Below are 23,573 nucleotides of genomic sequence, written 5' to 3' on the forward strand. Positions count from 1 at the left end.
AACTTACCTTCTTTTTTGATTTTGAATTCTCTGAAGATGGCGTTTGACACAGTCGCTTTCAGTTTCACCTCATCATTAAACAATTCCGCCCCAATCTGCATGTAATGACATTGGACGCGTTTTTGAACATTTGCGTTGTGGCTTGATTTTACCGACGCTTTAAATGTTTTTGCAGTCACTGGGTGCTTCTCAAATGCATCCTAGTAAGGATTTATATGTGCATGCCTGTGTTATATGTCTAAAATTAATTAATAGAAAATATTAAAGCATACTTTAAATGTATTACACACCCCTTCCCTCCAAAATTAAAAACATTTATTGTTAAATCTTGTGAGATTATTTACCAACATGTACACATTATGTATCATATTCTCCCTCACGTGTTCTCACAATGTGTATGCAGACAGTAAGACTCAAGAACAAAACTTTGTCACATATAATTATATTTAGAAAACTCTCCTTTAATGAATCACAGCTATCCTGAGCACAACATACTATAATAATTATAATAATAATAATAATAATAACGAATAGTGATTCAATTCATGAACACAAAAGCAGCCCCTGCACTTCGTTACAGTAAATTGGACTATTGTTGAAAACAAGTGAATTATTGTCCACTATCACTATTTAAAGAAAAATGTCAGACAACCTGCAGTAACACACAAGAGTAACACACATACTGAAGCATTAAAAAAGAAAATCATGAACAATTGGATGGAATACATGAACAATCCTAAGTATTATATTAACATTGAAAGATTAAAAAACAAGCAGAATATATTTAGTAGATTTAGTCATTTTGCCAGTTGAATCCACAAACTCCTTCATTAAGGAGGCCACACAGGTGTTTCAGGCCAGAGCTCTTCCTTTCACCATCTTCCACTTCTTCTGCTGATCTGGACCTTTGAGGAGCACATGCTGTTGTCAGGATTGATTCTCATCATGAACCTTTACATACAAATTTAATTCATTAGACCATTTGTTATCTTTTTTAAGGGTTAATTCACCCTAACATTTTATTTGTCATATTTTATTCACTTTCATGTCGCTTTAAACCGATAAATCTGGTCCACTTTCAAAACATAAATATAATTTTCTAATTTCTCTTAATTTTGTTCACCCAATCCAGGCAACCAATGTCTTCCAACTTCAAAAAGTGTATAAACACCTTGTAAAAATAATAATATATAATTACAGCGGTTGAAGAAACCTGACAATTTCTCAAGCATGTTTGAGCTTCAGTTCATGGGGTCTATATATGTGGAGGATCAAAGTTTGCATGTTAATAAAAGCTTCCATTAAATCATATAAATTACCTTCACAATGTCTTCATGCATTTTTGAGGTGGAATATTTTGGTTGTGTGGACTTTCATTGAATGGACAAAAATTATGAGGAAATACTACAAATATTTTGTGTTCTGATAATGAATTAGTCTTACAGGTTTGGAGTGACATAACTGATAAAAGAAGTTTCATTTCTGGGTGAACTTTATATTAAGATATTAAAGTTTATGCATTTGACATGAAGGAACAGGACTTAATTTTCTGCAGTGAGGACTAATTTTATTGGGTAATAAGAGTTATAGGAAGTATCTTCACACAGTTGTTGATGTGAACCAGTGGATAGACTAGAATATGCCTTCTAAAAAGAAACAATAAGAACATTTGTAAGTCCGGTTTATTTTAATTGTTATGATTTATTGATGTACAATTCATCACAGATACGTCATTTAAACAAACAAATCCGATTCGCAATCATTAATGGGGTAATGGGGTAAACTACCACTTCCAGTAATGCAAATACAGTAATTATGGTTTTGTTCTTTTAGCCTAAGAAAAATTATACAATACTGGTGTGCATGTGCTGTAAACTGAGTAGGATAAAATATCCAGACAGACTCATCGTCCTCTTTCAAAAATCCGTTATTGGTTATATACATACTTGTTTGTTTGTGGTTTTCTAGGTTTGTGCTGAATTCCACTGTTTCACAGAAAGTGACACAGAGGTGAGTTTTAATTTGTTGCTGTATGTTAGTGAAGAGGACCCACTGTCCTTCAAAACGTAAAATACAAGTATTCAGTGCATTAAGAGAATTGCTAGTATGTATCAGTAAATGCAACTGTCTAATTTTAATCTAGTAAATTAAACTTTAAGTTGGACCCCGTGTTTGTTCTAGGTGGAGTCATCAGATGAGTTCATCAATGACACTCTTTGTCAATGAAAGCCCTCCACGTTCTGCAAACACTGCAGCTGTGATGGATGATGATCTTCCAGAGTATTTGTCATGTTAAGGTACACTTGTTCACGCAGTCACAGTGTTTTTAAAACAAGACTGAATACAGCTACAGTTGTGGTTTGTTTTTAATGCTGGACTTCAGCATGATTAGACTATAAGTTACATGTACATATTTTTTATTTAGTATGTGTATTTAATCAAGCACTACTGCATCAAAATAATATACAGATGAAAAACATTATGTAAAGTAAATAGTTTTAAGCAAAGTATACTTAAATATTAAATCAAATCAAATGTATATTAATCGTTTTCTTTAAAAAACTAAGCTACTTAAATGGTGTGAGTTAATCAGTATCCAGAAAGGTTTCGAGTATTCAGAACTCGTCAGGTTTTACAGTGAATCTGTGTGTGTCTGTGTGAATCCTTATTTGAGCTCAATTTGTAGCAGGTTGTTTTTTTTTTTTGTTTTTTTTGATCAAATATATATTTTTTATTATTATCTTAAATTGATAACTTCTTTATATGCTTTCATGCCATGTAATGTTATTTTATAATACTGATTTACAAGTTTTGTGTTAAGTAAATTGAACATTTCCAGTGTTTCAGTTTTTAGGGCCAACAGAGTCTGGGACCTGAACTACAGGATACTCACAGGTTCAGAGTTCACAGCAGGTCCATCTCTGAGAACAGGAAGAATATCATTCATGGATTGCGTACTGATTGCCAACAGAAGCATCCTACTCTCTCTCCTCATAAACCCTCAATTTTACAGGCAGGTTTCTCCTCCTCTTCCTCCTTAATGAGAAACTTGATTTCAGGCCTGTGTCTTGCAAAACAGAACATGAATAGTAAACAAAAGAAATTTACTATGTGAAGTAGTTCTTTTTGTTGTTGTTTTTGTTGTTTTTAGCAATTTACACCATAAAAAATATTAATTGTATAATAAAATAATACATAATCTAATAAAAATCATTTGATTATTTTAATTTAAATTTGATTATTTTAATGTATTTATTCCACTTAAACTCAACATGAATAGTTCTCATTCAGTTACTCTTAATCAGGGATCTCCATTCCTGCTCCTAGAGAGCTACAGTCCTGCAAAGTTCATCTCAAACCCTAATCAAGGTCTTCAGAGATACCTGAAGATGCTCTCCGGAAGCAGGTTTGGAGATCCCTGCTCTAGTCGTATCAACGGAGATGTAGGTTTAGCCCAAATTCAGACCAACACATCAGACCAAATCAAGATCGATGCACAGTAAACAATACTTAAAAAATTACTTGACCTATTAACCATGGTTTTACCACAAATTAAACCGAAAGACCATGGCTACTATAGTTAAATCACGGTAACCACAAATTTACCACGGTTTTGCTACACTATAGTTTAACCGTGGTATTTGTAGTAACTGTGGTTATACAAATGGAAATCAATAGGCTAAGCCAAAAAACCATGGCTACTACACTTTTACCACAATAAAACCATGGTTGTATAATACCAGTAAAATACGAAGGATATTTTTTTATTAAATGAAGAAACATGACTCTGTACTCACTGTTCGTACGAAGACTCGGAAAAACCGTTGGAAAACTCTGGTGGTGGCTTTATGAATTCATGCAACAAAGGTGTGGATGTTGTACTTTTCTCGTAACTTTGAAAACATAAAAATAGTTCCCTTTTTGACCCAGGTACTGTTAACAATTAGCTAATTCGTATATATATACACAAACTGTTTAAGCTAAAAAGTGAATTACTAATAAAACACATATGAAGCAAAAAAAAAAAAAAAAAAAAAAAAAAAAAAAAAAAAAAAAAACGTGATTACTTGTCCAGAAGAAAAAGGGCAACCATGGCATCGGTCTTCAGACACTTTGACTCTCGCAGCTGTCTCCAGCGGGGGAAAGCAGAGCCGATTGTAACTCGGGTTTTTGCTCTTTCCTGATCCAGACGTCTTTTTGTCATAGCTTTTTCATAGACTGTCTTTCTTCTCGAGCGTTTGCCTGCGCCGCTTCTTGACGAGTCAGAAAGGACGCCAGGACACTGCTGCTCTTCTTCTCCTTTTATTTCCTCAGCGAGGTCTTGTGTACCTTCCATTAGCTGTGTCTCATTTAGAAGGCCACGTCCTCTGGAGGTCGCATCCTCTGGAGGTCGAATCCTCTCTAGGATGCGTATATGGAGCAGAGGGGTTACCAGGATGTCATGTTTGGGGGGGCATTTGGCTTGTTTGGGGGGGCAACATAGACAATTGAAAATATCGGCACAAAATTAAGCTATATTACACACAATCTTTTTTAATGCATATCTTTTTCTAAGCCAGGAACCCAGAGATAGGCACAGGGCCCCTATTAGACTATAGGGCTATCACATAAAAGTTAAACCAGGTCAACAGATATGACAGATTCATATATATAACAGATCACAGTGTTTGCCTGATAATGAGTGACAGGTGTTTGCTTGTGAGAAGCGTGTTACACGAGTAGGTTACCGAGAAGGACAAGAGAGTTCTTTAAATGAATCTTCACGTTTGTATAGACAGGAGGTTAATTAATTTGTTTCTTCTTTTAAGCTGGTCCAGAAGTAGATGCTACTTTTAGGGCTGAAATGCTTCGTGAATTACTCTTAGTAAAACACATTAGCAGTCATTATTTGTAGGAGTTTCTCTTAAATTCACCAGTTAGGAGCTACTTGTAGCCTCTTATAAGTTTCTTTGTGAATGCGGCCCCAGGTAAAAAAATTTTTTTGATATGCTCATTTAAACAGTATGAGAACAGTATTTGAATATTATTCTCTGGTTGTAAGTGGCTTTGGATAAAAGTGTCTGCTAAATGAATAAATGTAAACACGTAGGCCTAGAAATATATTAGGCTACAGGGTGTCAGGAGATTTAGAGAGTTGAAATAAAAGCTATTTTTGTAAAACTATAAGAATTTAAATTATGATATGATTAGCAGAGGCAACATAACTTTTTTTAAATATAGTTTCATTTTTTTTTTTATTATTAGTGGTGCTTGCCATAGGCAAATATTATTATTATTTTATGGGGGGTTGGAGTCTATGGGTTTGGTCTCCCACAGGGCTGGGTGATATGATAAAAATCGAACAATTTATTTATTTATTTTTTTCAGAAAATACCATGATTTTATCCTGATTCTTTGTCATGTTGGTTTTTCTATTTTGCAAGCTGTTTGAGCATCACAGCCAAACTAATTTCCCTATTATAAAGCCTTTTAAGGTAACAAAATATGAAAGAGTGTGGCAGATATTTAGGCCAAAGTGCATGGATGAAAATCTTTGTCATTATTTTATCTTTGTTATTAAAAAATGAGAACAAAGATACACATTACAAATACAGATATTATACAAATAAAGTGCTTCATTTTCAGGTACAAGGGGTGTATTTAGCAGGAGCATTAAAAAAATGTAATGAACAGATATAAAAATAAAAACTATATACACTGATTCCTATTAAAGCAACTGAATTAAAGTTTTTCAGTCAAGAGTATAGAGTATTGATTTTTCTCTGTGTGTTTGTTGTTTCATTAACATATAATTCACCCAAAAATTTAAATAGTGAAGAAAAAAAATCTGAATGAGTTTCCTTCTTCTACTAAACATAAACTATATTTTGAAGAAGGTGGGAAACCAAACAGTTGCTGGTTCACAGTGATTTCCACAGTAATTTTCCCCCTACTATAAAAGTCAATGTGGACCAGCAACTGTTTGGTTATCCTAATTTTTCAAAATATCTTCTTTTGCTTTCAGCACAAGAAAGAAGTTAATGTAGGTTTTGGACAACATGTGAGTGTATAAACAGAAATAGAAATAGAACAGAAATGATAGAAATAAAATTTTAGGGTGATCTATCCCTTTAATTCACACGGCAGCATGTAGCCTACTGTCCCTTAAAGACCTGCGCGCCTCTAATATTCAGAAAATGCATCTGTTTCTTTCAGTTGTTTACTTTCGTTTTAAACATATGAGTCTATACATAAACCTTGTGTGTTTTGACAGTATTAGCACACAACATAACTTAGTAATCAGGCACAGTTCGAAGGGCTTTTTCGTTTTCGGGCCGCACTTTGTGCTCAGAAAAACCGCAAGTCAGAAAAGGACACGAATTAAACGTTTAAATAACCAGTAAGGATTTAAACAGATGAAAAAAATGTGAATGAGTTAACTGTGATGTTAATATATGTCGCAGTATATTAATCCCGCTGGGCCAGAACTGCAGCTGATAGAATGTGCGCAGCACACAATGCAACGATATTTCTTCGAAAGCAGATTGTAGAGACATTTTTATCGCCCACAACCAAAACTATTAACATCCTACCCTCGGCAGAAATCGAGGACAAAATCAGGCTGTTCAGCTGTCAATGCACTTCGATCCCCTGACAGCAAGCAGTTTCGGTCCAGATTCGGCCCACATCTGGCCCGCATGGATTTCATGCGGGCCAGATGTGGGCCGGATCTGGGCCGACACTATGTTGCTGTCTGGGTCCCAAACGCTGTTTTGGGTTGGCAAATCTAATTTTCTTGCCACCCTTTGGCTTCTGGACACGCCACTGCTTTAAAGCTCTGCCAGGTAAACAGCGCGTACCCCCCAAACGCGCGCACTGTCAAACAGCGCCAAACTGGATTTTTGTTGGATCAGACCCATCTGCAAGCTATGGAAAAATATGCACAAAACAATCCACTTTAAAGTTTTAATTTATCATCAGAGGGACAGATCATTTCTCAGGGGAGGCAGGGCTTATCCTAGGGGAGGCATTGCCTCCCCCAGCCTCCCCCTAGACACGCCCCTGATATGGAGTGTCCTTCACCCTGGGATTAAACGAGACGGCCTTCGTAGGACGGACGGAAAACGAAACAGGAAGTATCACGTTGCTATGCCAACACATAACGTCGTTGCGCTCTCACACTTGTTTAAGAAAAAATTTTAAGGAAATTATTTCGAAATCTGGAAAGTAATTTGAAAAGAAAATGTTTTTATTTAATGTAATACAAGGGTTAAATAATAATTATTTCTCGCCCTGCTAGCGAAGTACTGTTAAACTGTTAAAAAAAAAAAAAAAAAAAAAAAAAAAATCACTAAACACTTGTAATCATGTTTACCACACTTGTAATTCAACTTTTAAAAAATGAAGAACTTTAAAGTACTTACATTTAAACACCACATCGCTTGTGTGTAGATCTGCCGCTGCCATTTTTTCAAATAAACAACGGTTATTTATGGCGACGCAAGGGATTGTGGGTTATTTGTAGCAGCGAAGGATACACCTCATGTATCCTTCGAATTCCTGTGAAAAAAAGGTCGCATTCGAAGGTCTCATTCGGAGTGTGCTACTTGCTACTTGCTTTTCTGAAATGAGACAACCACGATGACGTATGCAGCCTTCGAATGCGACCTTCGGAGGGCGCAACCTTCTAAATGAGACACAGCTTGCGTCGCTCGATCTGAACAGCGGAAACGCGCTGATGAAGTATGACGTCTGCGCGAACGAGGATCCGTATGGAACTATGACGTCACTTTGTAGGCCAAAAGACTGTTAGCGTCACATTAGGTCAAGTCAAGTCACCTTTATTTATATAGCGCTTTAAACAAAATACATTGGTCAAAGCAACTGAACAACATTCATTAGGAAAACAGTGTGTCAATAATGCAAAATGATAAAGGCAGTTCATCATTGAATTCAGCGATGTAATCTCTGTTCAGTTAAATAGTGTCTGTGCATTTATTTGCAATCAAGTCAACGATATCGCTGCAGATGAAGTGACCCCAACTAAGCAAGCCAGAGGCGACAGGGGCATGTCTTTGTCTTTTTTATTATTAATGCCACGTTACCAAATATAGGGAACCATCCAATAATTTGGTATCTCTGAAAAGCCCTCAGTGTGCTCTGTACAGGACATCCAGACTTAAAACTATGGCATGTACAGTTTCAGAGAAATTCACAAACATATAATGTCCTCATATGAGTCTGCAGGGTCTTACAGTAAGTGATTAAAATTGGAGGTGTAAAATTTAACAGTGTACAATAAAGTGCTAGTGTCATTCTTGGGAATGGTAAGGGCTAAGGGATCTTCATCTTGGAACTGTATTGCCTTGTGTAACATTATTTTATCTCCTGAGGCATAAGTGTGGTCTGTCAATGTCTGGACTTCAGGCATCACTGTACTGAAGGGGCAGCTGCAATGACTATGTTTGTGCAGTCTAATGGTCACCTTGCTCATCATCTGCTAAACACAACACTGAAGTCAGTCAGATGCTCAGGAGAAACTGATAAATTCTCCACCCCCTATTAACAAAACATATTACAAAAAAAGTAGCAAAAGTACAAACCCAATTCCAAAAAAGTTGGGACACTGTACAAATTGTGAATAAAAGCATAATGCAATGATGTGGAAGTTTCAAATTTCAATATTTTATTCAGAATACAACATAAATGACATCAAATGTAGTGTTAAACTGAGAAAATGTATCATTTTAAGGGGAAAATAAGTTGATTTAAAATTTCATGGCATCAACACATCTCTAAAAAGTTGGGACAAGGCCATGTCTACCTCTGTGTGGTATCCCCTCTTCTTTTTATAACAGTCTGCAAATGTCTGGGGACTGAGGAGACAGGTTGCTCAAGTTTAGGAATAGGAATGTTGTACCGTTCTTGTTTAATACAGGCTTCTAGTTGCTCAACTGTCTTAGGTCTTCTTTGTCGCATCTCCCTTTTTATGATGTTCCTATAGAGTTTTAGCCGGCAATGGCGAATGGCATTGCGGATTGTGTTCACTGAAAATGTTTTCTGGAAGTATTCCTGAGCCCATGTTGTGATTTCCATTACAGTATCATTCCTGTATGTGATGCAGTGCCGTCTAAGGGCCCGAAGATCACGGGCATCTAGTATGGTTTTTCGGCCTTGAAACCTTACGCACAGAGATTGTTCCAGGTTCTCTGAATCTTTGGATGATATTATGCACTGTAGGTGATTATAACTTCAAACTCTAGCAATTTTTCTCTGAGAAACTCCATTCTGATATTGCTCAAATATTTTTTGAATCAGCATTGGGGGAATTGGTGATCCTCTGCCCATCTTGACTTCTGAGAGACACTGCCACTCTGAGGGGCTCTTTTTATACCCAATCATGTTGCCAATTGACCTAATAAGGTCCTCCAGCTGCTGCTTATATGTACATTTAACTTTTCTGGACTCTTATTGCTACCTGTCCCAACTTTTATGGAATGTGTAGCTCTCATGTAATCCAAAATGAACCAATATTTGGCATGACATTTCAAAATCTCACTTTCAACATTTGATATGTTATCCATATTCTATTGTCAAATAAAATATAAGTTTATGAGATCTGTAAATTATTCCATTCCTTTATTACTCACAATTTGTACAGTGTCCCAACCTTTTTGGAATCGGGTTTGTATTTTGTACATGGCACCATGGTGTTCCAGTCACACTACAGTGGTACTTTTATTCAATACATTCTCAGGACATAGCTTTCAGGGATAGTTCACCCAAAAATGAACATTTTCATCATATACTCAACCTCGAGTTGTTCTAAACCTGTATACATTTCTTTGTTCTACTGAACACAAAGGAGTATATTTGGAATAATGTTAATATACTGTACAAACTACTATTGGATCCATAGTGCTATTTCTAATTATTACTATGGAAGTGAATTTCTTCAAAATATCGTCCTTTGTGTTCAGCAGCAAAAAGACATGAACACAGGTTTGCAACAACTCGAGAGTACGTAAATAACAGAATAACAATTTTAGCTATCCCTGTGCTTCTTTAGTAACAGTTTTTTTTACTGTTATCAACAACTTCAGATTAGCAATCGGAGTGTCATCCATAAAAAAAAATAGTTTAAACAATGTATGTTGTTAGAGCACTTAACTTAACATGTAGCCATAACGTAGGGGAGAGCGGGGTCGAAAGTAACGTGGGACGAAAGTAACAAAGCGATTTTCTCCGAGCCTCTTTCTGCATTTGCATCCCCAGCTATGTCAGCATGTTCAGCATGCAATCCTTGACGGAGCTGAGAAATATCATGTGATTTCCTCATCGTTTATGGAAGTTAGGTCCATAAAACTGTTTTCGAGTACAAAAAGTAAATTGTTGAAGCGGTAATTTTTTTGTATTAGTCGTGTTGTTTTTCTTGTTTCATGTGTCACAGTAATGATCAATCTACAAGTTATTTAGTGCTTTAACACATCCTAAAGTTTGCATTTTACATTTTTTTTATATATAAAATTAAATCAAGTTTAAATGTCAGGAGTTCCTGTCGGGACGAAAGTAACAATTGTTACTTTTGTCCTGCTACAGTCAAGTATTTATTTTGTTCCAGTGCAAGCTGCATCATTTCTTACAAATGTTTATGTCATATTATACCAAAAGAATATGTCTGAGTGAGGTTCAGAAAGACAGACAGAGGTCTGGTTTTATCCAGATGTTTTTGAGAGGGTGTTTCTGGACATAGAGGAACATCTCTCTCTGGACAGCTGCTACGTCACATTTATATTTAGGTTTTAGCCATATCTTAGCCTTTACACCTCCACCTGTGAATTTGCAGTGTTTCCAGATGTTTTAATGCACATTTTCAATTTATGCATAAAAACAACTGGATGGAAACATAAATAGGCCTACTGTTACATTATGTTTAGAGTTTTGTTATTATGCTAATGTGATTAAATTTTTATATTGTGCATTCTGTAGAATTTTTTTATTATATAAAAATACATTGAAATTTACAATAAAAAATACAGTCAGGTTTTAAGACATCTGATGAAACTTAAACTTAAATTTAAAATGAAAATGAAAATATGAAAGTGAAGTGACATTCAGCCAAGTATGGTGACCCATACTCAGAATTTGTGCTCTGCATTTAACCCATCCGAAATGCACACACACAGAGCAGTGAACAAACACACACACACACACACACACACACACACACACGGAGCAGTGGGCAGCCATTTATGCTGCGGCGCCCGGGGAGCAGTTGGGGGTTCGATGCCTTGCTCAAGGACACCTAAGTCGTGGTATTGAAGGTGGAGAGAGAACTGTACATGCACTCCCCCCACCCACAATTACGTCCGGCCCGAGACCCTTCGATTGGGAGTCCAACCCTCTAACCATTAGGCCACGACTTCCCCAAACTGATAAGAACAGATACTACACTTGATCTTAGCCAAAGGCCGAGAAGCGATATGAAAATGTAATTTAATATTTTTTTTGCAAAGATAAAGGATAAAATATGTTTGCAGTTACTTATTAACAAGGTTACAATCAGGTATACTTAATAAAAATAGAGTAACAGAAAAAAATCTAGCTTATATTGTTGTGTTACTTTTGACCCACCTGTGTGTTACTTTCGTCCAAACCGATGGGGTCGAAAGTAACAATGTGCACCTTATGTTCAAAGTGAAATTATACTGAAGTCTTTCTACATTTCTACAAAATACCACCTGGTATTGTTAGACCACACTTCTGAGTTACTGGCCACAGCAGAAATATATCTCTGTCTACAACATTATCTTTTAAAATAAAGTTTTTCTGAAAAATGGTACTTTCGCCCCTGCTCTCCCCTACCTATTTGTGGATATATCTATATATTTTCTGTGGGTCTGCCGTCAATGAAGTGCAAAGAGCAAACGTACGGTAATTTTGGTGGTTTCTTTACATTTTTAAATATAGATTTAATCAAATCATAGGGTGCCCCACACCACTTTCAGATCTTGAGCGTGGATTATGGTCAAAACAAATGTCATGCAGGTATTTTTTACTTTAGACCACCTATTATTACACCGCTTAACTACACAAAGTATGCAAGTCTTTCTGTAGTCCATATAAAAAGTAAACTAGCCTGTAAAATCTACACAGTGGCCGCAAAACTACTGAACACATTATAGTTCGAAAATGGTGACGGCCGCCCTTATGTGAAAAATAAGGTGGATAAGGCATACTCTTTCCCTTTGTTGTGTTTCTGTAGTGCTGTCATGCAAAATATGTCTGCAAATGTTTTAACCAAGCTTTAGCACTTCAGTATTTTGTATGCACGTATTGCTGTCATACAGTATTTCTAATGTTAAGATTGCAAACCAGTATTTTGTTTCCATTTTCCTCGGTTTTCTTGATATTCTTGAGCAAAATGAGCCAGCTGATTTTCGTTTTGCATATTCACATGTGTAAATAAAAGATATGTAATTATGTACATTGTTAATTTGTTCAATGCAGAGCATAATTTTTTCACAAACATTAATTTAAATGTTTATTTTTCTGTCTTGTAGATATGTTTTTACACATTTAAACAAAAAGTACTTTTTAAAGCCATTTATAAGATAGCTTAGAAAAAACAACATCAGTTAGAGCCCAGCCCTGCCTCTATATGTTCTGGGGTCTTTAGGAGGTGAATCTCTTGGTGAATGGCCAGCACCTCCCAAGCGACTCGGTGGACAATGCAGTGACAGTGGAATGATGCATGTTCTTTCAAACACATTGGAGACCACTCTGAATGATGTACCACTGGGAGACAGAAGAGAAACACCAGGGTCTGGATTGTTGCAACCCGTCAGTGTTGTCCTACATTTCTCAGAAGATCAAGCAGCATTGTCAGGGCCTCTTTAAATGGTTTTGTGGTGATCGTTGTATATTAAAACGCAATTGCAATGTTTTCAAATGACACTATAGTATTAAAATGATGCACAGTCAGTGAACCGCTTTTTCACATCGAACATTTTAAGCAAGCATTATGAGCATTACTTTTTTGTTTGATCCTGTTCTGCAAAATGTTCGGTTTAGAATTTTTGCATTCCGATATGCCTGTTTGTTTAAAAAAAATCCGGCATTTACAGTGCATTAGGTCGTGTCAGTGCATGCATGCTTGTCTGCGCCTGTGCGATTAATTGGAGTGCAATTACTGTGAAGACAGGACCAGACTAGAGGAATTAAAGTGCCTATGGTGAAGTGCCTAAGGAGAAGTGAGCTCATTAGGGACCACCCAGGAAAACAGAGACTGACAGCATGACAAATAAGCAGTAAGTCCAGAATAAAGGTCTATAATATGTACAATAACTATACAGATAAGAATTATGGACATAATTTACAGATATTAAATACTATTAGCATGATATACAGATGGTGTACTATGAACATACTATACAGATGGATTATGTAAAAGTGTATGTAAACTATGGGCAGAACTATGAACATAATTTAAAGTATTGCAATTGACAGTAAAGTGCATCAAAATATTTCAGTGTGCAAATTGATTATACAGTGTTCCTGGATGAACAGACAGTAGTGCAAGTAATAAGTTACTGTTTTTTCCTGTTGTGAATAAATAAATAAATCAGTCAGAGTGTTGAAGAGGGGGAGGAGTCTATGTGTGTGGTGTGGGGGGGTGTTGAGGGGTGTCAGAGGGCAAAGTTCTGCAAGGAGACAGCTTTAGGGAAAAGCTGTTCCTGAATCTTGTGGTCCTTGTCCGGAAGCTCCTGAAACGCCTCTCCGGAGGGCAGGAGGTTAAACAGTCCATGGTCAGGGTGAGAGGAGTCCTTGAGAATGCTGCGAGCTCGACGTAGACAGCGTTTCCTCTGGATGTCCTCAAGAGCAGGAAGTGGTGTCTCTGTGATGCGTTGGGCAATTTTCACCACCCTCTGCAGTGCCTTGCGGTCAGCCACTGAACAGTTCCCATACCAGACTGTGATGCAACTGGTCAGGATGCTCTCGATCGCACACCGGTTAAAGTTCACCAGGATGGATGAACTTTTACCGTGGTGCGATTGTGCAGTCACACTTTTAGCAATATTTGTTAGTTCTGTTTGTTGATTCAGGGTTAGCATCATCTGAGGTCCTTTGAAAAAAGGACACACTCTCTGCTGCCATCTGCGGAGTCTCCAGGCCAGGACCAGCAGACTGAAGGACAGCTTCATCCATCATTCTGTATGTTATGGGGACCAAATGACTCCAAAAGGATAGTAATAACAGTAATTTGACCTTGTGGATATTTTGAAGTCCCCAATGAGGACTCTTTCTAATAAGTGTGTTGAAGTTTTGTAACTGTGCGCATCAGAAAATTGCATTTTGTGTGTGTGTATTTGTTTTAAATATTGTTTTGTCAATAAATTTTGAGGGTTTTCCATTTTGTGTTTGCATTGATTGTAACTAGGTATTAAGAAATTTTATTTTTTTTATTTAAATATAATACATTTTAACTTCATTGCAAGAGATATATGGCACTGAAGAATATTTTAGTTCACATTAGTTGCTTATTCAGAAGTACATATTTACCATATTTCAAAATATATATAAAATATACTAAAGTCCCACTCAAGTGGTTAAAAACAATTAGTGTAATTTTAAACTTTAATATATTTGAAATTAAGGACCAATAATATGCATTTATTTGGTCCAAAACATTAAATTTAATTCACACTTAAGTGTATTGTTAACTGACATTAAATGATGTTTTTATTAACAAGATTCGCAGGAGCGCGTCAGATGGACCATAATCAAGTAATCAATCCCGTAGTATAAATATCTATCCATTGACGGTTTATCGGCATCCCTCCTCCACCCCATCTCCCCACTTTGAGTTCACTTTATAAATAGACGGGGAAGGGGGGTGCTCTAGGTTCGGGCCACTCCCCGGACAGCACGCCAAATACGCATTCCATACCTCAGCTAATTATATGTAAGCGTGAACTAGTGAAAGTGTATTTTAGTTCACATTAATTGCGTGTCAGTACATTAGTAGTACACTTAAACTATATTTTAAAGACACTCAAAGTGATTATGAACATATGTACTAAAAAGTCCCACTTAAGTCCCACTCAAGTAAACAAAAAAATCACTCAAAGGTTAATCTTTTTGCATTTAATATAACTTTAAAATGTGATACATATGTTACAGTGTCTGGTTTGTGTTCCCTGGGTAACCACTAGATGTCCTCCTTCCCCACGGTGTCTGTCACTTCCTGAATCACATTCCCCATGATCTCTGTCTTCTCATTGCACTCAGCTGTCACTAATCATTAATCATTGCACTCAGCCATTTCCCCATTAGCGTTTGTCATTTCCCTGTGTATTTATACCCTGTCTGTCTTAGTATGTGTCACGGAGTCCATGTAGTATTCACAACCTTTCTAAGTCTTATTCCTGCCTTGTGTTTTCTTGTCTGTTTATAATTGTTTGGATTGCTACTCTGGTTTTGACCCTGCCTGGACGATTTGGATTCCCCCAATAAAAGACATACCTGCACGTGGATCCCTCTCTGTGTTTTCCTGTGTCCCAATCGTGAGAGAAGGACTCCGTCTCACACGAACTCCAGCAGTATGTCTGTTGATGTTTCTTCCCCAGCCACCGAACGGGAGAGAAGGAATCAGTTTGAGGGAACCCGCCTAGTCGTGTTTCACGGGACCAGGGGAGGTCGCCGAGGAGAGAGTGGTCGAGAGGAGGCTCAGCATCGCTCTACACCATGGTCCCCCTTCGAACTGGGGCTCATGTGGGACGGATCAGAGCCGCCGTCTCACCATGGCGGATGGAGAAAGGAGAGGAAGCACACGTCTGCCGAGCCAGTGCCACTGCCAATGAGGGCTGCAAGTCCAGCACCACGAGGCAAGATGGACGCCAGCCCAGTGCCACAGCACAAAGTGGTCGCCAGCCCTGCGTCACGGTGCAAGACGGCCGCTGAGACATTCTTGGATTATTTTTCCATGCTGAACAAGATCCTAGAGATTCCCAGGAGTGTTCACGTCACGTCTGCAGAGCCAGCACCATAGTACAGCATGGCTGCCATCCCATTGCCACTGCACAAGGTGGCCGCCAACCCAGCGCCACTGCCCAAGATGGCTGCCGGTCCAGAGTCATGGCACAAGATGGCTGCTTGTCCAGCACCTCTGCACAGAATGACAGCCACAGTTGACCCTCCAGAGTCGAGTCAGGCTCCTGTTGACCCTCCAGAGTTGAGCCAGGCTCCTGTTGACCCTCAAGAGTCGAGTCAGGCTCCTGTTGACCCTCCAGAGTCGAGTCAGGCCCCTGTTGACCCTCCAGAGTCGAGTCAGGCCCCTGTTGACCCTCCAGAGTCGAGTCAGGCTCCTCTTGACCCTCCAGAGTTGAGTCAGGTCACCGTTGACTTTCCAGAGTCAAGACAGGTCCCCGTGGACCCTCCAGAGTCGAGTCAGGTTCCCGTGGACCCTCCAGAGTCGAGTCAGGTTCCCGTGGACCCTCCAGAGTCAATTCAGGTTCCCGCGGACCCTCCAGAGTCGAGTCAGGTTCCCGTGGACTCTCCAGAGTCAAGTCAGGTGCTCGTGAACCTTCTAGAGTCAGGGTTAGTCATCGCTGACCTTCCAGAGTCAGCCTAGTCACCGTTGACCCACCAGAGTCAGGGCTAGTCACCGTTGACCTTCAAGAGTCAGGGCTAGTCACCGGTGAAATTCATGGACAAAGGCAAGTCACCGATGATCTTCATGGGCAAAGTCCAGTCACCAGTATTCCTCATGAACCAGGTCAAGTCACCATTGATCTCCATGGGCAAGGTCAAGTCTCCAGTTTTCTTCATGGGCAAAGGCAAGTGATCATTGATCTTTATGATCAAATGCAAGTCAGCAATGATCTTCATGAACAAATGCAAGTCACCAATGTTCTTAATGAAAGCAGAGTCAGGCCATCAGTAATTGTCATGAGCAGAGTCAAGTCAGCATTGATCTTCTGGAATCCAGTCTAGACACCATGGGATTACAAGAGTCTCTCCATGTCTCTGTGGAACTATTTTAACTTTTCCTATTTGGCGCCTAAACTCTGGAATAACCTACCTAACATTGTTCGGGAGGCAGACACACTCTTGCAGTTTAAATTTAGATTAAAGACCCATCTCTTTAACCTGACTTACACATAACATACTAATATGCTTGTAATATCCAAATCCGTTAAAGGATTTTTTTAGGCTGCATTTATTAGGTAAACCAGAACCGGGAACACTTACCATACCACCCGATGTACTTGCTACATCATTAGAAGAATGGCATCTATGCTAATATTAGTCTGTTTCTCTCTTATTCCAAGATCACCGTAGCCACCACATCCAGTCTATATCCAGATCAGAGGGTCACTGCAGTCACCCGGATCCAGTACGTATCCAGAACAGATGGTGGATCAGCACCTAGAAAGGACCTCTACAGCCCTGAAAGACAGTGGAGACCAGGACAACTAGAGCCCCAGATACAGATCCCCTGTAAAAACCCTGTCTCAGATGACCACCAGGACAAGACCACAGGAAACAGATGATTCTTCTGCACAATCTGACTTATCTGCAGCCTAGAATTGAACTCTTGGTTTCGTCTTGTCAGAGGAGAATTGGCCCCCCAATTGGTTTCTCCCAAGGTTTTTTTCTTCATTCTGTCACCGATGGAGTTTTGGTTCCTTGCCGCTGTTGCGTCTGGCTTGCTTAGTTGGGGTCACTTCATCTACAGTGATATCGCTGACTTGATTGCAAATAAATGCAAAGACACTATTTAAACTGAACATAGATGACATCACTTGACTAGTGACGTTTTGCTTAACTCCAAAAGGGTTTATTAGGTCAGTAAACGCAAGTCCTAATCCATCATTTGTATAATCAATGTGAATATTAAAATCTCCCATGATTATCAACTGTAACCAGGAGGCCTGAAAGGAAATCTGCAAAATATTTTAGGATTACAGTTATACTCATGCCCATGCTTATAACAGTTGTTTGGTGGAGTATACTCATTGAGACCTGTCACGCACGGTGATACAAGAAGCACGGGAGAGATCCAAATGCAGGTAAACAGGTTTATTTAGGGGCAATCCAAAGAGTAAACAGTCCAGGCAAGGTCAAAACCAGTAAATCCAAAAACATACAAACACACGGGAAGAGCAGTGTAACAACAATGAGTCTTACAGAATAATTAACTCAAATGATATATAGGGAATTTGAATAATTAATCAGGAATATGATTAATTTATATCTCAGATGACAGTTACATTAAATTTGATTGATTATGAAAAATAGCTCAATTGCCTATAACAATAAATAATCACAGGGCACTGTAACTTACTCATTAATATGTCAATATTACATTCTTCATATCAATTATTGTGATATCTCTTACTGTAAATTACTGCAAATCAAACCGTGGTATGTCCAGCAAACCACTGTAGACCTATCAATTTTCAATAAAGTTATCACGCCTTATAATTCAAGGAAAAGTATTCTCTGGCCATGAAAATATTATCCTATCCTTATGATAAATTTAGTTTCTAAATTTAGAGCTTGTAGCTATAGATCAGACATCTCAGTGACTCGTAATGTGAGTGGGGTGGAGTCCAAGCCAATCGTCAGTATATGGGTTTTTAATAATTAAACTAGTAATACATCAAACTACAAATCACACAGAGTAAATATGCGTACGACAATACAAACAGTAAGCTTTATACAATACATAACGAATCCAAATAAAAGAGAGAGAGAGAGAGAGAGAGAAAGAGAGAAAATAGAATGAGATCACATAAGGAGCTCAGGTATGAAAATCATAGTCAGTAACTTTTGGAAGCCAACAACTATCAGATCATAAAAACACTTTAAAGCAGCATTTAAATCTCCATAGAAAAGTGATACTTGCATGGCCCAGCGCGTGAGCGTGGTCTTTTTGTGAAGCTTTGTGCGCTTGTCCTTTTGAAAACAGCGTGCGTGTGCTGGAGGCCATGTGACGCGCGTGCACGCTTCGCTGGATCTTTGCGTGAGCGTGGAGCACGTGGTCCTTTGTTCTGTCCTCGCGCGGTATTTGAAAGGTTCAACAAACAATGTCCCAGAATTCGTCTTCCTTGCGTGGAGAGGCGAATAGTTGAATAAACTTAGTAAAGAAAAGAAACAAACGAAATGAAAGCTTCTAAAGGAGCCATTAAAATGGCTTTTTCTCTTAGCCCCTGTGCTGAGGGGGGGGGGGGGGCTTGCGCTATGAGCGCGGCACGAGGCCGCGCGGAGGGTCGCACAGGAGAGCAGCGTGTCCGAGAACCAAGAATGAGAAGAAGAGGAAGAAGAGAGCAAGCAGAGCGAGGCGGACCTTGTTCGGTCAATTCTTATAGCTTGAAATAGTTCACGCCCCTTTTTCGCGTAAACAGCCAATGAAAGTCCGCGATCTGAAGCGGAGGGAAAAGTTCCTTTGTCTCTGTGGAGACAACCCCCCCCTGGAGATCTAGGGCTTGTCCAAATTCCAGGGATTATTCTAGCAAGTTTGTAATTCAGATTACATACATATTTCATTACTTTGCGCTAGATAAATGGGTCTGTCAGAGCATGACGATTAGAACAAGACTAAACATAATAGATATATGTGATCAAAACATGAAGTTACATTCAAATGTAGAATTACGCATATTTAAAGATCTGTTTAACACATGATAACACTGCAGATGTTGGGAAACATCTAAATGTACCAAAAGGGAATACGTAATACATGTATAAAACATAAAACAGAAAGTTAATGAATACATTCCATAGAATGCATTGTTCAAAAGAAGCCAGTGATTTGGCTTCTCTCCTGTCCTGTGTGGTCGTAAACTTTTACGACCTGCAAAAGTGGGGGTTGCAGAAACATGGCTCTCTTTGAGAAGGTTAAAGTGAGGAAAGACATTTCCTAAAGTATAAGCTTAGCACTTATACTCTTCACATAACAAGGATTAACCATTTTATGCAATCCATAAACATATTTAAAATACATATTAATAATAAAATGAAAGTAAGGAACTTATACGAAAGGTTTCCTTTGTCTCCAGTGTTGGAATGTGGTTGGGGATTTTCATTTCTTCTTTGAAGCTCGCATGGGCATCGTAAATAATTTAAGTCCAGCCAGGCTGGCGCCAGGCCAGGCACTTGGTGCAAAAAGAGTTTCATTTGGAAAATCTGAATTAAACACATGAATCGATGATCTGCATATCCGTTACAGCAGACTCTGGAAAGTATCATACATACGATAAGGACTCCATGACAAAGACTCAGACATACCGGGTATTTATACACAGAAGGATAATGGGGAAACAGGAGACAGGTGGGGGAACAATCAATTAACTAAAACAAGGAGGAAGGTGACCAAATAAGGGAACAGGAAGTGATAAGATGACAGACACCGTGGGAACGGAGGACACCTAGTGGACACCCAGGGAACACGACCCAGACACTGTGACAGAACCCCCCCTCTACGGAGCGGCTTCCAGACGCTCCACGATAGACAACACAGAGACCAGGAGGGAGGCGGACAGGCGGAGGCTCAGGGGGAGGGACGGAGGGCCAGACTAACAGAGGGGAACAGAGACAGGAGTAAAGACACAAAACAAAAAACAAACAGTAACATGAAGCCCCCCCAGGGCGGAGCAGAAGACCACCATATCCATGTGGTCAGAGCGGAAGCCCCCCAGGGCGGAGCAGAAGACTCTGGAGGTGACTGGCCCTATCTCTGGAAGGTCGTCGGTGACTGGCCCTGGCTCTGGAGGGTCGTCGGTGACTGGCCCTGGCTCTGGAGGGTCGTCGGTGATTGGCCCTGGCTCTGGAGGGTCGTCGGTGACTGGCCCTGGCTCTGGAGGGTGGTCAGTGACTGGCCCTGACTCTGGAGGGTCGTCGGTGACTGGCCCTGACTCTGGAGGGTTATCGGTGACTGGCCCTGACTCTGGAGGGTCATCGGTGACTGGCCCTGACTCTGGAGGGTCCACAAACACCTGACTCGACTCTGGAGGGACCGCTAGCACCTGACTCGACTCTGGAGGGTCCGCTGGCACCTGACTCGACTCTGGAGGGTCCGCTGGCACCTGACTCGACTCTGGAGAGTCCGCTGGCACCTGACTCGACTCTGGAGGGTCAACTGGAACCTGACTCGACTCTGGAGGGTCAACTGGCTAGAGGGTCAACTGGAACCTGACTCGACTCCGGAGGGTCAACTGGAACCTGACTCGAGTCTGGAGGGTCAACTGGAACCTGACTCGACTCTGGAGGGTCAACTGGAACTAGCCCTGACTCTGGATGGTCAACGGTAACTAACCCTGACTCTGGAAGGGGGACGGTGACTAACCCTGACTCAGGAGGGTCCATGAACACCTGACTCGACTCAAGAGGGTCAACCGGGAACTGACTCAACTCTGGAAAGTCAATGGGCACCTGACTTGTTTTTGGACTGCTTGTAGAGACGTGAGACGCCTCGGCTTCAGGCACCGCCTCTGGAACGGCCTCGGGCACCGCCTCGGTAACGGCCTCAGGAGCGCCCTCGGGCACTGCATCGGGAACAGCCTCAGGCACCACCTCGGCCTCCGGAACAGCATCGGGCACCGCCTCGACCTCCGGAACAGCATCGGGCACCGCCTCGGCATCGGGCACCGCCTCGGCCTCCGGAACAGCATCGCGCACCCCTGGTCCCGCGAAATACAACCAGGTGGGTTCCCTCAAAGCGATCGCTTCTCTCCCGCTCGGTGGCTGGGGAAGAAGCATTAACCGATATACCGCTGGATCTCTGTATGACGGAGTCCTTCTGTCACGCATGATGATACAAGAAGCACGGGAGAGATCCAAATGCAGGTAAACAGGTTTATTGAGGGGCAATCCAAAGAGTAAACAGTCCAGGCAGGGTCAAAACCAGAAAATCCAAAAACATAAAAACACACGGGTAGAGCAGACTCTGGAAAGTATCATACATACGACAAGGACTCCGTGACAAAGACTCAGACAGACCTGGTCTTTATACACAGAAGGATAATGGGGAAACAGGAGACAGGTGGGGGAACAATCAATTAACTAAAACAAGGAGGAAGGTGACCAAATAAGGCAACAGGAAGTGATAAGATGACAGACACCGTGGGAACGGAGGACACCTAGTGGACACCCAGGGAACACGACCCAGACACTGTGACAAGACCAATATAATAATTTGGTTTTAGCCAGGTTTCAGTCAAGCAGAGTACATCAAAACTATTATCTGTGAATATTTAATTTACAATAACTGCTTTGGGTGTGAGTTATCTAATATTTTTCGATATGTTTTTGTTCATTTACTTAAAATTTTTCTGGTTTAATCACGATAAGATTTTTTTCTAGATCCTTCATTAAATGTATATTTTGACCTCACTATTCGGGGAATAATAATAAATCTATTAGGTTTTTTTACCTTAAGCAGAACGGAGAAGCTCCTTTGATTTTGTGCAAGCAAAGGTGTCAACTGCAGCCCCAAAGTTCATTTCTTTGACCAAGTCCGATTCAATGGTAAGCAGGGAGAGTGCTGTCAATTGCTTCTGTGTCAGTGTCATCCTGAGCTCATTCTTCACTCATTTCAATAAAGAGAACGACCTTTCACCTTCAGCATTTGTTACAGGGTTAGGAATATCCTGAGCACAACAAAGATGCTTGGAAACGTGGTTTGGAGGCCATGTCTGTTTAGAATCTATAGCATTATTTTAGGAGACCGTGTTTTTTCTTCCATAGCGCTGCTAGTTCTCACAAAAACCTTTGATCCCTGGAACATTTTGAATTGTAGCTAAACATCTACCAATCCTTGTCTTTCTTTAACTCTCTTTTTGCAAAACCACTCAATTGATGTCTGTCCATTTTGATTCATTTTCTGTAGCCGTTAAAAAAATTACATATTTGCGCGTACTTGATGTGGACCAACTCAACTCTTGACCGATTGGGGAACGAGGTGGGGGGGGGGGTAATAGTGGTCATGTACTCTTTATTTATTTATCATTTATTATTGTTGTTGTTAACTTAATGTTCATAAACGAGTTATGTATGGTCTTTCAAGAATTTCAAGTTAATAATTAAACAATTTACGAAAAATATTTTTAAAGCTTATGTGATGTTGTGCCCCCCTAGTGGTTGTGAATGGTTGGTGCCCCTGGGCACTGGCCCAAGTGCCTTTATGGATAATCCGGCTCTGCCTTTGAACTGGACTTTATTTTGTTTCTTGAGTGATTTGGAGTTATTTTTTTGTGTTTTTCAACGTGAACATGGTGATGACGCTGACTGACCTCATCACCACATGGAACATGGCGAGCCTCCCAGCAAATCTCAATTACAATGAAACCATCAAACGTTTTCAGCCGATTCACTGCTAGTTTTCCCCGGCAGAGGAAAAAAAAACATCTGTGAGTGAACAGACATTGAACTCTCTTTTCTTCTTATAAGTGCAATTCTGTTCAATACGTTTAATTTAGTTTTGTTCGATTGTTCAACATAATGGTAGGCCTGGATTATTGCATCTAAAGTCTCAATAGGGTATGGACGATTGGTTTTCCTTTTGAATTCAGAGACTGGTATTTGAAAAT

General features: G+C 39.8%; 1 long non-coding RNA gene and 1 pseudogene across 1 annotated transcript; both read right to left on the reverse strand.

Moving 5' to 3' along the window:
- Positions 1-443: 443 nt before the first annotated feature.
- On the reverse strand, positions 444-4,331 carry LOC113047589 (uncharacterized). Its single transcript, XR_003276303.1, has 4 exons — positions 4,068-4,331; positions 3,798-3,893; positions 2,894-3,067; positions 444-951 (listed from the first exon to the last, which is right to left on the reverse strand). It is a non-coding gene; the product is annotated as an uncharacterized LOC113047589 (long non-coding RNA).
- A 7,037-nt stretch (positions 4,332-11,368) lies between these two features.
- On the reverse strand, positions 11,369-11,462 carry LOC113047683 (uncharacterized; annotated as a pseudogene).
- Positions 11,463-23,573: the final 12,111 nt, after the last annotated feature.

Source organism: Carassius auratus, chromosome 28 (genome assembly GCF_003368295.1).
Source record: "Carassius auratus strain Wakin chromosome 28, ASM336829v1, whole genome shotgun sequence".
In the NCBI taxonomy this organism is placed as follows: domain Eukaryota; kingdom Metazoa; phylum Chordata; class Actinopteri; order Cypriniformes; family Cyprinidae; genus Carassius; species Carassius auratus.